Source organism: Lolium perenne, chromosome 5, assembly GCF_019359855.2.
Source record: "Lolium perenne isolate Kyuss_39 chromosome 5, Kyuss_2.0, whole genome shotgun sequence".
In the NCBI taxonomy this organism is placed as follows: Eukaryota; Viridiplantae; Streptophyta; class Magnoliopsida; order Poales; family Poaceae; genus Lolium; species Lolium perenne.
In genome coordinates this window covers 157,330,835-157,336,306 of record NC_067248.2, presented here as the reverse complement: position 1 = coordinate 157,336,306, position 5,472 = coordinate 157,330,835, and the positions used below count along the sequence as shown (strand labels likewise).

Here is a 5,472-nt window from a genome sequence, read left to right as displayed (position 1 = left end):
GAAAATGATCTCTTTAGTCCTCCGGGTATTGAGGAGAAAGTTTATGTTGATTATGATATGCCTCCCATATATGATGATTATAATGATAGTGGTCTTCTGGTGCCGCCTACTATGGAGGATAAAGTTTATTATGATGATACTATACCTCCTATATTTGATGATGAGAATAATAATGATAGTTACTTCGTTGAATTTGCTCCCACTACAACTAATAAAATTGATTATGCTTATGTGGAGAGTAATAATTTTATGCATATATGTAGCGACCTCACCTCTTAAGGTGCCGATCTCTGTGCGTATCTGTGCTAGTCCCTGGATCAATCGCTAGCACACACAGTACAAGATGTAATACCAAGAAACAAAGGTTTTTATTACATCGTATGATCCAGATATTACATAAAGGATTACAATTTGCATAGCACGAGGCTAGCATATCATCAGAGTTTCACAGCGAATAAACATAGACAGCATGGAGTCCTTCGTCTTCATGTGCCACAGGCGAGCATGTTGAGGATAGACTCGTAACCCTAACCATCGTAACTCACTCGTCTTTCAAAACATCTGCAACATGAAAAGTTACAGCCCACGAATGGTCAATACTTTGAATGTATTGGCAAGATGACACTATAGTGGACTCAAATGGCGACCTAACACTTAAGTGTACATTTGGCTGGTAGAGCTCAGGCATATTTGCATAAAGCCAGTTTTCTCCTATCATTTGTCAAATCATTTTCTTTCATACTAATTAAGCGGTACCATTGATAGAAATCAATGAACCTGGAAACCACCGGTAAATCCCTGGTGAATCCTCCTACCCATGATCAACTTGGTTTGGGCGATCTACCCCTGTAGACACAGGCCATAGATATGGCACGGGACCTACTAGCCGATAGTCACTTACACCAATTGTCATTTCCCTGTTTACCCATCAAGTTTTATTTAAGAAGTTGGGATGAGGAGACTTTCGAACATGTGCCTTGTCAGTTCGCTCAAATTGTCCGTAACCGGGGACATGGCTAAGTACTTAGATTTAACACTCTGCAGAGGTTGTACAAATTTACCCACATGACCTAGTCTGCTCTTCTTCCATGATGCACATTTTGCTCAAATGGACAGATGTTGACTAGGACGAGACTTTTCCGAAGTAATCCCCCAGACCTTTCTCTACGGACCCGTACCAACCTACAATCCCCTACATCATCTGTCACGTAGGATCCGGGTTCTCACAACATACTCTGTCAAGCCAGAGCCCATATAGCATGTGGTTGTACGGTAAGCTAATGAGCAAGGTTGTCTATTATCTCTTTGTTCCTGGGTGGCCGTCCACAAGTGCAATACACACGACCGCCATAGATATGACTCCGGTGTAACCACTCAACATAATCCAATCCAAGCCACATTCCACCCAGGTAGTTCATTGAATTTAGTTGTTTTTCCATAACCACTACTAAAACATTTTCATAGCATAGCTAAGCATCAACTAAATTCAATGGCGAAAAAAAATATAGTCAGGTGTAAGTAGCTATCTACTGGGATTACAAAAGCAAAGCATATCCCTAGACTTACTACAAAAATCACTACGGTGCATGAATAAAATCTAGGACATTTGTGAGGGTGTGTCACTTGCCTTTTTGGTAGTCGAAGAGGGTTCACTTCCCTTAATCAAAACACGTAGCTCTCCGTATGAACTATAACATAAAAAATAGCACAACATAAACACACAATTCATAGCAACATAATCAAACAAGACAAACAATTTGGAAAACGCTCTATGGTACTAAGGCGTGGCATGAGGTTTGGCTTGCAAGGTATGGTCTTGAGGCGTTGAATGAAAAGGTCATGAAGTTAAATACTCATAAAGAAATTGTTCAATTAGATATATTGGAAAGAAATATGTTAACACAGAACATAGATAGTATTTAGGATGGTCCATGTGGATGGCATTCACATAGTCTGAAATGCAATTTGACATAGTGTGACAACACTTATCAAAGTAGCACAAGATCATATATAGCAATGGGTATGAACTAATGATATATGGAACTACTCAAATAACTCATTTGAAGGTTGAATAGTTCAAACTAGGTGGAAAGGTTGAATGGCATGAGGTTGGATAGGCATGAATGATATTGGGATTTGGTTCGCGAATCCTAATGGATAACAATGGTTCAACACATGATAGGGGTAGACTATCTCCATCCCACTACTACAGCCAAAGGCGGAGCTGGGCCCCAGGCTACACGGGCCATGGCCTGGGGCGTGAAAAAATTACCAGCCTACTATACTAGAGGTTGGCCTGGGGCGCAGCCCAGCCCAGTTAGGCCTGCCCTTACATGCTCGTTTTGATCGAGCCTAGCGACGCAGCAGATACGCACGGAGGCAGCGACGAAGCCCCAGCTAGCCACCGCCCACTGCCCACTTGTCCAGCGCCGGTCACCCGCTACCCACTTTTCCAGCGCCGGCCGCCCGCCATCGCCGCCTGCCCGCCGCCCACCGGCCTCCCAGCGCCTCGCCGCGTGACCGCGCCCCGACTTGACTGGGCTATGTATTCCCCTCAAATTCCCCCTTTTTGTTGTTCTGCGCCTCTGCCCCTTCTAAATCTTGATTTCCTCTAACAATTATATTGTTTAGATTTTGCCTTTACGTGCTCTCCTCTGCCTTGACGTGGTTAACTTAATTTTTCTTCGATTTATGTTTTACAGGAGGAAAAGATGAACAAACGATATAGAAATATAGAATTGATAACTTTTTCTACTATTGAAGATGTAGTCATGGGAGGCTCAGGACAACCAGATCTTTGATTCGGTACCATCTTTTGTTTCATGTGACATATATTGTCTATTGCGATATCTTACGTTCGGAGTAGAAACACCATTGATAAAGTGTTTAAATTCGTATTAGTTATCCAACTGAGCTTCAGAGCTTATATTCTGCTATGCCTTAAAACTAGGGTAATTTTCTTCAAATTTTTTGGCCCCTTAGTTTTTGGCCCGGGGCGTAAACAATTCCTGGCTACGCCACTGACTACAGCAAGGTAAAAGTGTAAAATAGGACATGTCACACTTTACTCAAATAACTCAATTGTTATTTCAATAATATGGACTAGGATAATATATGGGAGAGATGTGATCATGGAACAAGATAAATGTGTCTAAATGATTTGCATAGTGGAAGAACTATATTGCGGACCATAGAAATACCGCGAAAACAAAGCATGCGAATCTGACATGCAAATTGTCTAGAATGATCTAGGCATTTTACTGATTCCAACGGTATAAAGTTTGTCGAAAACCGACGTGTAGAACTCATGATATGGATTTTACAATACGCGGTTAAAACCTAGTGGTGTCCGAAAAGTTGTCCGAACAAGTTGCTCAGATGGAAAAACTTCCTACATGAAAGTTGTAGAGAATCTAATTACAAACTAAACGCAAGAACCACTATGCTAAACTAAGATGCGGATCTATAGATATGAAATTGTAAAGATACGTAGAGCAGTCTAGATAAGAAAAGCGGGAATAGAATTATTACAGTGCGAGAGATGCGTCGAGTCGCGGCGTTCTTCCGGCGGTGATCTCGTACGTGATGAAGATGTGGCGACGTAGACGTGGACGAACCGTATGTAGACGTGCAGAATCACGAGTGATTTTGCTGTATGTGTGCGGCGTGCTGCTGCGAGAGTGTGCGTGTGCAACATAGAGAGAGCAGCAGCTGCGCAGAGCTGCGTGAGGTAAAGAGAGAAAGGCGTCGAGCGCTTTTGGTGTGAGGCTGAGGGCTGTTTAGGGGATCTTTATATAGGGAGTAGGAGGCGTCCAGGTGCGGTGCACAGGGCCAGAAATTAATTCACGGGCGACGATTACGCGGGTGTAGGCGGGAGCTGGGGAGGCGTCGTGCGGGGCGGGCGCTGGGGAGCGCGGGATCGCGCGGGAGCAGGGGCGTCCGCTGGGCCGCGAGGCTGGGTGTGGCCGGGTGGGCCGGTGCGGGGCTGGCTGGGCCGTTCGGCCTGGCCGCTTTTTTTTTTCCTTTAAAACAAAGATTTGCAAAATACACTCTGGGGCTTTAAAACAAATCGGAAAATTGCAAATGAGCTACCGTTGGATTCGTTGTGAAAAATACTTTAAATGAGATCAAATTTGGGATAAAAATATAAACTTTACAAAATCAAATTTTGACATACATGTCTATGTGGCTATAGTGAATTTTAGGGTTTAATTGTTTTCTCAAAATAATGTTTATAATTTTCAAAATCCACCGAACAAAATAGAATATTATTGGAAAATATTTTGAAAACCAAGGTTTATGAAAACTCTATTTTTGGAAAAATACCTATTTAATAAACACAAAAGTTTTAATTCCTTGTGAAAATTCAATCAATTTCCAATAAATCAAGAATTAATTTGTTTTATTTCACACTCCGAAATTTACAAAATTTCGGGATGTGACAGACTACCACCCTTAAAAGAAATCTCGTTCCCGAGATTTGAAGAGGCTAGAAAGAACGTTGGGTTTGGGATATGTCTGGGTTGTCTACCACCCTTAAAAGAAACTTTTGTAGGTAGTCTTAGGTCTTGGGTTTAGGCGAAGCTCAACTTGGGTATGACTTGGCAGATCCGAGGATATTGGCTTGACACCAGGTCATCTTTTGAAAACATCTATGGCTTACAGTTAAAACCCAATAGGTGGTTGTTTATTCACATAAAGTGAACAACATATCTCTTCACGGTGACTTGAGTAGGCCTTTTCTCATGGTTGAGTTTCTAATCCATATGTGTTGGCTGTTGAACTACTTTTGACACAGAGGGGTCACTCTTTGGGTCAAACGGAAAACCAAGGTGGGAGTACTTCATGACATTCCCTATCTTTTGTTTGTGGGTATCTTTGGCAACCTTCCACTACTCTTCAAATAGCGACACGGACCTTCAAACTCACCGTAGTCCTACGTTTGGCAACACTTGCCATACTATTAGGGTATAATATCTATTCACCCTATGGTTCAAGCTTATCAGCGACATCTCTCTTGTAGGTACGTCTCTCTGGATTACCATTCATCATAACAAGAGCAAACAATATGAGTAGTCGTCATGGGGGCCAATCCATGTCGCACCCAATCATTGCTTTGTATTGAGTTTGGTACATCTCGTATTCTAGCTCTTGGTCAACCTCACAAATTTGATAAAAAGATTCCATGGAGAATTGAATCAATGTTTCAATCCCCATTATTAAACTGTTTTGAAAACATTTCTATCGGTCCTTAACTAGGGTTTTGCGTATCTCACGCTCTTTGGTTCTTCATCTTGACCGGAAACATCGGGTTTGGTTTTGCTAAGGTTGTCTTCATGACGATTTGTCAAGAAACACTTGTTGGATTGGGTATAGATGAGAATAGATAGAAAGATTCTAAAGAAGATTCCTACCCAAACACAACAGATCAAATCAATTCAGGAAACAACAATCATCAAACAAGCATCAAGA

The 5,472-nt window shown here is 41.9% G+C and overlaps 1 long non-coding RNA gene across 1 annotated transcript; it reads right to left on the bottom strand.

Annotated features, from left to right (window-relative positions):
- Positions 1 to 414: 414 nt before the first annotated feature.
- Positions 415 to 3,670, bottom strand: LOC139831313 (uncharacterized). Its single transcript, XR_011746012.1, has 3 exons — positions 3,532 to 3,670; positions 1,628 to 1,688; positions 415 to 561 (listed from the first exon to the last, which is right to left on the bottom strand). It is a non-coding gene; the product is annotated as an uncharacterized lncRNA (long non-coding RNA).
- Positions 3,671 to 5,472: the final 1,802 nt, after the last annotated feature.